At 43.0% G+C, this 12,372-nt stretch overlaps 1 protein-coding gene across 4 annotated transcripts in view; it reads right to left on the bottom strand.

Moving 5' to 3' along the window:
* OSBPL5 (oxysterol binding protein like 5) overlaps window positions 1-12,372 on the bottom strand; it is a 146,071-nt gene that overhangs the window by 72,710 nt on the left and 60,989 nt on the right. Inside the window, exon 1 of one of the 4 annotated variants that reach the window (XM_056527852.1) lies at window positions 7,506-7,615. The exons of the other annotated variants lie outside the window; for them this stretch is intronic. The gene's annotated coding sequence lies outside the window, so the exon portion shown is untranslated. Of the gene's footprint in view, window positions 1-7,505; window positions 7,616-12,372 lie in introns of those variants that run through there. 4 annotated transcript variants of the gene reach the window in all.

Genomic DNA, 12,372 nt, shown 5'->3' with positions numbered 1-12,372 from the left:
GCTTCTGTAACTCCCAAGCTAAAGGGCAACTATGTTCTTTCAGTGACAGGATACACATCAAACTCCCAGCATATCCGCAGTATACTGCTAAAGCAAGCGGTCCTCAAAATTATCCTTTAAGTACAAAAAAGTATTTAGTCAGCCACCAATTGTGTAATTTTCATCATAGGCATACCTCAACTATGAGACAGAATGAAAAAAAAAATCCCTAAAATCACATTGTTTGACTTTTAAAGAATGTATTTGCAAATCATGATGGAAAATAAGTATTTGGTCAATAACAAAAGTTTATCTCGATACTTTGTTATATCCCCTTTGTTGGCAATGACAGAGATCAAACATTTTCTGTAAGGCTTCACAAGGTTTTCACACACTGTATCTGGTATTTTTGCCCATTCCTCCATGCAGATCTCCTCTAGAGCAGTGATGTTTTGGGGCTGTTGGTGGGCAACACAGACTTTCAACTCCTTCCAAAGGTTTTCTATAGGGTTGAGAGCTGGAGACTGGCTAGGCTACTCCAGGACCTTGAAATGCTTCTTACAAAGCCACTCCTCTGTTGCCCGGGCAGTGTGTTTGGGATCATTGTCATGCTGAAAGACCCAGCCATGTTTCATCTTCAATGCCCTTGCTGATGGAAGGAGGTGTTTACTCAAAATCTCACGATACATGGCCCCATTCATTACATTTTCTAATAATTGCTCCCACAGTTAATTTCATCACACCAAGCTGCTTGCCTATTGCAGATCAGAGGCAGCTCTCTAATTAGGCGATATAGGCGGCACCTAAGGCCTCGCGCTAACGGGGGTCTCGCGGCCTCCTAAATCGTGTAGTTAGAGCAGTGATTTTGGCGACATTTTTTTTTTTCAAATGTCCCGCCCCGCACTGCGCACACAGCGTCCTCCTGCATCCCCTGCGTGACCCTCCCCCTTGCGGCGCAGTGAGCCGAAAATGGTGCCTGACGGCGGAGCAAGCTGCATTTGTGCCAGACTGCAGTGGAACTGCAAGCTGCGCGGGCCGGTGTGAGGTGAGATTTCCGAAGGTACCGTACCCTTTCCACCCACCTGTTACCCCTTTTCAACCCTGTCCAAACCCCCCCACCGTCACTCAGGTCCACCCTCTGCACCCCCCGTCACACATGTCCACCCCCCCGTCATCCATGTCACCTCCCTGTCAATCCCTGTCACCCATGTCCTATCCCCCCTGTCACCCATGTCTACCCCTCCCCCCTGTCACCCATGTGTAGCCCCCCCTCAAACCCCCGCCACTCACAGCATGCCCGGACAGCCTAAGTCTGTCCAGGCATGCTGGGAGTTGTAATTTTGCAACAGCTGGCGGCACCCTGGTTGGGAAACACCCATACTCATCCCACACCATGGCCAGTTAGGATGTCAGGTGTGTACACTGTCCGTAATAATGTTATAATAACATGTCCACCCCCCTGTCACCCCTGTTCACCCATGTCCACCCCCTGTCACCCATGTCCACCCCGTCACCCATGTTCACCCTCCTGTCACCCATGTCCACCCCCTGTCACCCATGTCCACCCCCTGTCAGCCATGTTCACCCTCCTGTCACCCATGTCCACCCCCTGTCACCCATGTCTACCTCCCCCCTGTCACCCATGTTCACCCCCCTGTCACCCATGTTCACCCCCGTCACCCATGTTCACCCTCCTGTCACCCATGTCCACCCCCTTTCACCCATGTCTACCCCCCCTGTCACCCATGTTCACCCCCCTGTCACCCATGTTCACCCCCCTGTCACCCATGTTCACCCCTCTGTCATCCATGTACACTCCTCTATACCCCTCTGTCACCCATGTACACTCCTCTATACCCCTCTGTCACCCATGTACACTCCTCTATACCCCTCTGTCACCCATATACACTCCTCTACACCCATCACCCATGTACACTCCTCTACACCCCTGTCACCCATGTACACCCCTCTGTCACCCATGTACACGCCTCTACACCCCTCTGTCCCCCATGTACTCTCCTCTACACCCCTCTGTCACCCATATACACTCCTCTATACCCCTCTGTCACCCATGTACACTCCTCTATACCCCTCTGTCACCCATGTACACTCCTCTATACCCCTCTGTCACCCATGTACACTCCTCTACACCCCTCTGTCACCCATGTACACTCCTCTATACCCCTCTGTCACCCATGTACACTCCTCTACACCCCCCTGTCACCCATGTACACTCCTCTACACCCCTGTCACCCATGTACACTCCTCTACACCCCTCTGTCACCCATGTACACCCCTCTGTCACCCATGTACACTCCTCTACACTCCTCTGTCACCGATGTACACTCCTCTACACCCCTTTGTCACCCATGTACACTCCTCTATACCCCTCTGTCACCCATGTACACTCCTCTACACCCCCCTGTCACCCATGTACACTCCTCTATACCCCTCTGTCACCCATGTACACTCCTCTACACCCCCCTGTCACCCATGTACACTCCTCTACACCCCTCTGTCACCCATGTACACTCCTCTACACTCCTCTGTCACCCATGTACACTCCTCTACACCCCTCTTTCACCCATGTACACTCCTCTACACCCCTCTGTCATCCATGTACACTCCTCTACACCCCCTGTAACCCATGTACACTCCTCTACACCCCTGTCACCCATGTACACTCCTCTACACCCCTGTCACCCATGTACACTCGTCTACACCCCCTCTGTCACCCATGTACACTCCTCTACACCCCTCTGTCATCCATGTACACTCCTCTACACCCATCTGTCACCCATGTACACTCCTCTACACCCCTCTGTCATCCATGTACACTCCTCTACACCCCTCTTTCACCCATGTACACTCCTCTACACCCCTCTGTCATCCATGTACACTCCTCTACACCCATCTGTCACCCATGTACACTCCTCTACACCCCTCTGTCACCCATGTACACTCCTCTACACCCCTCTGTCACCCATGTACACTCCTCTACACCCCTCTGTCACCCATGTACACTCCTCTACACCCCTCTGTCATCCATGTACACTACTCTACACCCCCTGTCACCCATGTACACTACTCTACACCCCTCTGTCACCCATGGAAAAAAGTTTGGCGCCTAATAGGTTTGTTTTGCAGGTTTAACGGTGAAGAATTGTGTGTGGAAGAAATCGTGATGATGGCCCGGACCAAATGGAGACGAGAAGGCAACAAAGCAAATTAGAGAAGACGTCATTGGTGAGTTGCTGTATAAAGTAGCACTTTAAACTACATACCCACTGATAAATAGATATAGTGCATTGCGGGTTTTTTTTTATCGCGCTTGGGGGGCCTCAGATATATTTTTGCCTAAGGCCTCAAAAAATCTAGAGCCGCCTTTGTTGCACATTCAGTCTTCCCAGCCTGGTGCAGGTCTACAATGTTGTTTCTGGTGTCCTTCGACAGCTCTTTGGTCTTGGCCATAGTGGAGTTTGGAGTGTGACTGTTTGAGGTTGTGGACAGGTGTCTTTTAAACTGATAACAAGTTCAAACAGGAGCTATTAATACAGGTAATGAGTTGAGGAAAGAGGACACACTGAAAGAAGAAGTTACAGGTCTGTGAGAGCCAGAAATCTTGCTTGTTTGTAGGTGACCAAATACTTATTTTACTGAGGAATTTACCAATTAATTCATTAGAAATCCTACAATGTGATTTCCTGTATTCTTCCCCCATTCTGTCTCTCATAGTTGAGGTATACCTATGATGAAATGAATGGCCTCTCTCATCTTTTTAAGTGGGAGAACTTGCTCAATTGGTGGCTTACTAAATGTTTTTTCCCCACTGTACCTATTAGACTTTTACCTTATGATGGCATATCCACAGATTTTTGTTATATTTGTGAGATTTCCTGTTTTCCTGCATTTTAGCCAGATAAGGCAACATGGCCTATAAAATATGGGGGGGAGGGAAGTACTGTCCTGTTATAGGAAAATTACCAGCAGATCATCAAACAGTTGCATCTTATGAGCCAGATTTAGAACCCAAATTATGTCATCAAAAGATCCGTCAACAGCAACTAGCCTGCTTATTTTTAGTTTTTAGGCAACACCACACGTTTTGTGCTCAGCAAAAACAAACTGGACAGTAACAACAAGTTACATAAAATATAAAAAAAAGTAAAAAAAAAAATGTTGCTGCAAAAATGATGGGACTATAAACTTTGCGCCCTGTCCACTAGCCTGTCAGCAAATACATCCTCTTCCAATCAGCGCTGAAAGTCAGTGTTTTGCCTTGTTGGCCGCTTCAGCACTTGCAGGAGATGCAATCAGGACTAGAGCCTAGATATCTGCCGTGTTACCAATAGAAATCACTTTGAACATGTGCAGGCTATAGATAAAACCTGCATAGATAGTGCGTATTTTCATGTTGATATATTTGTGCTATGTTCTCTCGGTTACGAATACCAAGCCTATCATTTTGCATCATCTTTTTTAATTCACTCTGTATACAAAGTGCTATAAGACATCAACACTGGCCTTCCGTAGCCTCCAGACTCGACCTTCAGAACCTTTTATTGATGTAGTCAACATGTAACCTGTGATTATATTGCTCTGCAGAATATTTGCCGTTTGCTGCTCGGAACACTTAGACCCAACTGCTGAATATAGTAACCATTCACATTCCTCCTATGACTAATATAAATGACTGCACAGCTTCACAGGCACCAAATTATTGCGTGTAAGACGCCTCTAAATTTAGACCCTGAGAAGCAGCCACTTATATATATAGAAGTTGGCTTTATATAACAAAACTTAGAAAATTTAGTAGGTTCCCCACAGTGCAGAGTAGTGAGAGGCTGTCAGTGCAATGTCAAGAGGCTGTGCAATGAGGAGCTGACAGACACTGATCTCTCACTGACCCACGGGAACGTGTGGGTGTCTGGAGGTGAGCCACAGACGTCATTGGCTGCTGTCAAGTCAGTTGTCGGTGAGGAACATTATGGGTAAAAAGAACTTTGGATGAGTCATAATCATTTAATCATGAAGTGTCCAAATTATATGAAAATCTCCTTATCGTCAACATTTTCAGCTAATTGGCAAAAATTCCATAAGAAAAATGCTATCATGCAAATAACTAAATACATGTACTGTTCCTGAGTTATATCCTGTATTTTGCTGGTGGGGTCACTGTGTACATACATTACTTATCCTGTACTGATCCTGAGTTATATCCTGTATTATACTCCAGAGCTGTACTCACTATTCTGCTGGTGAGATCACTGTGTACATACATTACATTACTTATCCTGTACTGATCCTGAGTTATATCCTGTATTATACTCCAGAGCTGCACTCACTATTCTGCTGGTGAGGTCACTGTGTACATACATTACATTACTTATCCTGTACTGATCCTGAGTTATATGCTGTATTGTACTCCAGAGCTGCACTCACTATTCTGCTGGTGAGGTCACTGTGTACATACATTACATTACTTATCCTGTTCTGATCCTGAGTTATATCCTGTATTATACTCCAGAGCTGTACTCACTATTCTGCTGGTGAGGTCACTGTGTACATACATTACTTATCCTGTACTGATCCTGAGTTATATCCTGTATTATACTCCAGAGCTGTACTCACTATTCTGCTGGTGAGATCACTGTGTACATACATTACATTACTTATCCTGTACTGATCCTGAGTTATATCCTGTATTATACTCCAGAGCTGCACTCACTATTCTGCTGGTGAGGTCACTGTGTACATACATTACATTACTTATCCTGTACTGATCCTGAGTTATATGCTGTATTGTACTCCAGAGCTGCACTCACTATTCTGCTGGTGAGGTCACTGTGTACATACATTACATTACTTATCCTGTACTGATCCTGAGTTATATCCTGTATTATACTCCAGAGCTGCACTCACTATTCTGCTACAATACATTACAATGATTGCACAATCTTTTCCACATAGAAAAATGTACTCTGTTACCAAAGTAAACAAGACACTGTGAGGGAGGATGGTGCATAATTTATTAAATATTGCATGAAAAATGCTGGAAATTATTCCTTGGGGGTTTGTATACAACACATATATTGTAAGTCCTGTGGGATTTTGGCTAGGCCTGAAAACAACAGCAGCCTCCATATATCTATAGTCTACAGCTTTGTAAAATATCATCAAATCAAGGTTCTGTTATCTCATTTTTGCTGCCTCCTCCTGAGTAATGAGCAGGATACGGTGTCGGTGCTGGAACCAGCAATCCTATAAATGTTTTATTCTAATCGGCTGATCTTCTTCTTGTGATATAAATAACTCTAAATAATAGAACAAGATAGATGTGGATCTCCATATGGACCCAGATTCCAGCCAGGCTGCTACATGAGGGTAGAACATATGCTGTGTATTACTAAATACACTATTTTTTGCTGCATCCAGTAGAAATTTCTGTATCAGCTGCTATGGCGGCGGGGAAGCCTTCGAACATGTGATCCTTACAAGTGTACGAGAAACCTGCTATTCCCTGTGCTGAGGTGCAGATAATATTAAGCTGCCAGGTAACATGAAAACCAAACGTGCATTCTTACAGATAGATAGATATGAGATAGATAGATATAAGATATATAGATATAAGATAGATAGATAGATATGAGATAGATAGATATGAGATAGATAGATATAAAATAGATAGATATAAGATAGATAGATATAAGATATATAGATAGAGATGAGATAGATAGATATAAAATAGATAGATATAAGATAGATAGATAGATATAAGATAGATAGATAGATATGAGATAGATGGATAGATATGATATAGATAGATATAAGATAGATAGATAGATAGATAGATATGAGATAGATAGATATACAGCAACAAAAGAATGCAGCAGCATTTGTCTAGATAGATATGAGATAGATAGATATAAAATAGATAGATATAAGATAGATAGATATGAGATAGATAGATAGATAGATAGATAGATATGAGGGAGAGAGAGATAGATATGAGATAGATTGATTGATAGATATGAGATAGATAGATATGAGATAGATATATAGATAGACAGACACATAGACAGATAGCACTGCTTATCTTCTACCCTGGTTGTGCAGCTTTCCTGGAGATCGATAGATAGGTATGAGATAGATAGATAGATAGATAGATAGATAGATAGATATGAGATAGATAGATAGATGATAGATAGATAGATATAATATAGATAGATATGAGATAAATATGAGATATATAGATAAATAGACACACAGACAGATAGGTAGATATGAGATAGATAGATATGAGATAGATAGATGATAGATAGATAGATAGATAGATATAATATAGATAAATATGAGATATATAGATAAATAGACAGACAGATAGATAGATTAGACAGATAGTATAGATATGAGAGTGACATCCTTAAGGTGGCATCTATGGTTTTAAATAGGACTACAGGCAGTCATATACTCCTAGTCACTCCTTTCTTATATAAATGAATATAATAATATAAAAGATATCTGACCTGTCCCCCGCACAGACATCGCCATCACCTCGGCTCATGGTGCTACCTGTCAGGAGATGCTTACATAACACCGTGCTCAGGCAGCCTTTTAAGTCAATCTGTTCCAGACAGGTTCTGTTACATTGGAACATGTAACCTACATAGTCAGTGAGGTGAAATAATAGCGGCTCTGTGCACTGGCCCAGTAAATGGCTACAGGGAGATGTGAGACACAGGACAGGGGACCGGCATCCTGCAGAGTCCTAGAAGGCGGAGGGGTGCGGGGCGGACGTCCTCTTTAGGGTGCGTTCACACTGAGTAGTTCAAGAGAAATTTACTTGAGTAATTCCTCTTGAATTCTCCACTCCAAATGAATGCACATCGCCTCTGCCCATTGACTTTAATGTTATTTCTGCGGTCCTGTTCACACTGCAGAAATTCTGGTAGCAGAATTCCGACGCTGAATTCCTTTCCGCTAGAAGAAAGAACATGTTCATTCTTCAAGCGGAATCCGCAAGCAGAATCCAATAGAAGTCAATGGTGAAAAAAAAATTCTGCCCGACATCGTTTTCAAGCGAAATTCAGAAAAGTTGATTAAATAGCCTCCTCCTATTAGCCACGGGTCCTGGCCGTTGCTAGTTTCCGGGCCCAGCCCACTAACGCCGTGGCCCGTGTTATAGAATGGGAGCCGACCCATGACGTACATGTATGTCATGGGTCAGGAAAGGGTTAAGGAGGTAAAAGATCCATTTGCATGTAAAAACTTAAAGGGGTACTCCAGTGGAAAACTTTATTTTTAAATCAACTGGTGCCAGAAAGTAAAACAGATTTGTAAATGACTTCTATTTAAAAATATTAATCCTTCCAGTACTTATCAGCTGTTGTATGCTCCAGAGGAAGTTCTTTTCTTTTCTTTTTGAATTTCTTTCCAGTCTGACTATAGTGTTCTCTGCTGACACCTCTGTCTGTATCAGGAACTGTCCAGAGCAGGATAGGGGGATATGGGGATTTGCTCCTACTCTGGACAGTTCCTGATATGCACAGAGGTGTCTGCAGAGAGCACTGTGGTCAGACAGAAAATAAATTCAAAAAGAAAAGAACTGATAAGTACTGAAAGGATTAACATTTTTTTTAATAGAAGTAATTTACAAATCTGTATAACTTTCTGGCACAAGTTGATTTTAAAAATATTGTTTTCCACCGGAGTACCCCTTTAAGGCTTGTAATAATCGTCAATCGATAATCAAAAGGGGTTGAATAAACAATCATGCATGCGATTATTTTCACAAACCACTTTATCTTTATGTTGGTGTGGAGTTAGTGCTGCCACCAAAGGATCATTGTCATAGATGTAAAAAAAAGATGGGATCAATGACAAACAAAAAGTTGTATCCAGTGGGCAAAAAGTTGTATCCACACTGGGCAATGATCCAGAATGAATGTTCCTACACTCATTTAGGAGATCACTGAGACTTCATACCACCATATGATATCTCTTTAAGAGAAAAAAGCCAAGTGTTTTTCTATGTAGAGATAAGAGTATTGTCATAGGACAGTGAAGACACATGGGAGCTCTAGGTCCAAGTAACCAGCAATCTCCAGTGTATCTATCCTCCATGGAGCTGGTTACATTGTGAGCTTTTTTAGAATGAGCTGTAGAATACACAATATTATTCAGTATATCGTGGAATACAGAGAAGTGTAACAAGTCGTAATTGCACCGCTGGGAGATGGATTCCTGTACAGGCAAGTGTGAGATCTTCAGGGATCGGGGAAACAGCAATTAACACATCAACAACTTAATAAGCAAACAGCCAGAAATGTCTTATCCGAACACACAGCCAGGGCCAGATTAAGGCTGCCTGGAAGACGGAGCACTTCATTATGATGCCCCCCCCCCCCGACAGTTCCCCCAGATTAGGTGCAGTATAAATCCCCGCACATTAGGTGTGCAGTACAATTCCCCCACATTAGGTGTGCAGTACAGTTCCCCCACATTAGGTGCAGTATAGTTCCCCCACATTAGGTGCAGTACAGTTCCCCCACATTAGGTGCAGTACAGTTCCCCACATTAGGTGCAGTACAGTTCCCCCACATTAAGTTGGCAGTATAGTTCCCCCACATTAGGTGCAGTATAGTTCCCCCACATTAGGTGCAGTATAGTTCCCCCACATTAGGTGCAGTATAGCTCCTCCACATTAGGTGCAGTATAGCTCCCCCACATTAGGTGCAGTATAGTCCCCCACATTAGGTGCAGTATAGTCCCCCACATTAGGTGCAGTATAGTCCCCCACATTAGGTGCAGTATAGTTCCCCACATTAGGTGCAGTATAGTTCCCCACATTAGGTGCAGTATAGTTCCCCACATTAGGTGCAGTAGAGTTCCCCCACATTAGGTGCAGTATAGTTCCCCCACATTAGGTGCAGTATAGTTCCCCACATTAGGTGCAGTATAGTTCCCCAACATTAGGTGCAGTATAGTTCCCCACATTAGGTGCAGTATAGCTCCCCCACATTAGGTGCAGTATAGTCCCCCACATTAGGTGCAGTATAGTCCCCCACATTAGTTGCAGTATAGTTCCCCCACATTAGGTGCAGTGTAGTTTCCCACATTAGGTGCAATACAGTTCCCCCACAGACATACAGCCTTCAGCCATATACAATGTATGGCTGGAGGCTGTATGCCTGTTTACTGCCCCACTTCAGTGTTCCGACCACCGCTCTGGGATCCCGATCCACTGCTATACCGCTTCGGCTTAAGCAGTAGGTCGAAATACAATACAAGATATTCATGCTAACTGCAATGCAGTTGTTATGCGTTTATTTATATAATTATATACTGTTATTTATAATAAAATAATGAGCTGTGACCAACACCCAGCCCAGTTAAAATGGAGTTATGTATCATGTCATTATTGAGATAGAAAGGGGGAGGCATATGGATGTTGTTGGTAAAGGGAGGTGTTGTATGCAGTCTGTCCGGGAAAGTTGTAGTCTTGCATGCTGGGAGTTGTAGTTTTGCAACAGCTGGAGACACCCTGTTTGGAAAACACTGATGTAGACACTTGTTCACACATTTAAAAGTTCATCAGAAAAGTAAACTAATGTATATCGTGGCCTCCTGGACTTTGGAGTCCTTCAACATAACACTATGGGGGAGATTTATCAAAACCTGTGTAGAATTTTTGATAAATCAGATTGCTTATTCCATTATTTAAAAGAAGTAAATAAAAGAAGCAATGTGATTGGTTGCTATGAGAAACTGCCCCACTCTTCCTCTACACAGGTTTTGATGAATCTCCCCCTATATGCTCAGAAATTGACTAAACCAGGCCCATTGGGTTTTTGTGAACCAATGGGCAGATACAGGTTCAACTCGGCTGGCATGGGTTTCGACCAGTATGCCGACGTACAGTATATCCCATATACAATTCACTTGGTAGTGTGAGATGTTCAGAGATGTTTGGAAGTTGTCGAGGAAAAAAAAAGGGATCAGCCATGTTTAATTTTCTCTGTTCTTAAAGGGGTACTCCGGTGGAAATTATTTTTTTTTCAAAATCAACTTGTGCCAGAAAGTTAAACAGATTTGTAAATTACTTCTATTGAAAAATCGTAATCCTTCCAGTACTTATAAGCTGCTGTATGCTCCAGAGGAAGCTGTGTAGTCCCTTTCAGTCTAACCACAGTGCTCTCTGCCGACACCTCTGTCCATGTCAGGAACTGTCTGAAACAGGAGAGGTTTGCTATGGGGATTTTCTCCTACTCTGGACAGTTCCTGACTTGGACAGAGGTGTCAGCAGATAGCACTGTGGTCAGACTGAAAAGAACAACTCAACTTCCTCTGTAGTATACAGCATCTGATAAGTACTGGAAGAATTACGATTTTTAAATAGAAGTAATTTACAAATCTTTTTAACTTTCTGGAACCAGTTGATTTGAGAAAAAAAAAATTTGCCACTGGAGTACCCCTTTAAGGGAACTGTCATGTGAAAACTGTGGCCACAATGTTGAAAGTCTCTAGAATTGCACTGTGTAGTGCAAAGAAACCCAGGAGCTCAAATCACAAAAAACAACCTCGGCCCATTTATCATCCTCCCCCAAACATTATAGTTGACATTATACATTCAACCAGGATAAGTACTCCTGGCACAGCCAAACCGTGATTTGTCCATCAGATGCTAAGGCGGTGAGAACATATTTCTATTTTTGCTCTTCAGGATTGGATTGACTTGTTCTGTACATCCTATTCTGCTCATTTATCTCTTCTGGATTTCTTGTTTACATTCTGGTCCAACAAGGTTATTTAGGACATCAACTATTCTTACTTTCAATTATTGCTACTTTCCTCACTCTTGAGGAAACCATCTCTTCTGCTTCATTGGCTGAGCATTAAAGGGGTAGTCTGGAGGACAAAATGTTTTTCAAATCAACTCATGCTAGAAAGTTATACAGATTTGTAAATAACTTCTATGTAAAAATGTTAACCCTTTCAGCACTTATCAGCTGCTATATGCTCCAGAGGAAGTTGTGTAGTTCTTTACAGTCTGATCACAGTGCTCTCTGCTGCCACCTCTGTCCGTGTCAGGAACTGTCCAGAGCAGGAGGAAACCCCCCATGGCAAACCACTCCTGCATTTGTCAAACATATTGTACCTCCAGAATACCCCTTTAATAGCTCAATGGGTGTGCATAACTCTAAAAATCTTTTAAGAGATATTGATGAATCAGCCTTCTCTTGGTTGCAGATCTCTGCTTAATATTTGGAAAAGGAACATAACAGAATTTTCTTAATGGCACAGTGGTCCCTCAACATACGATGGTAATCCGTTCCAAACGGACCATCGTTTGTTGAAACCATCGTATGTTGAGGGATCCGTGCAATGTAAAGT

Source organism: Hyla sarda, chromosome 6 (genome assembly GCF_029499605.1).
Source record: "Hyla sarda isolate aHylSar1 chromosome 6, aHylSar1.hap1, whole genome shotgun sequence".
Lineage (NCBI taxonomy): Eukaryota > Metazoa > Chordata > Amphibia > Anura > Hylidae > Hyla > Hyla sarda.
The sequence above is the reverse complement of the archived record's forward strand: the minus strand, read 5'-3'. Positions and strand labels throughout refer to the sequence as shown.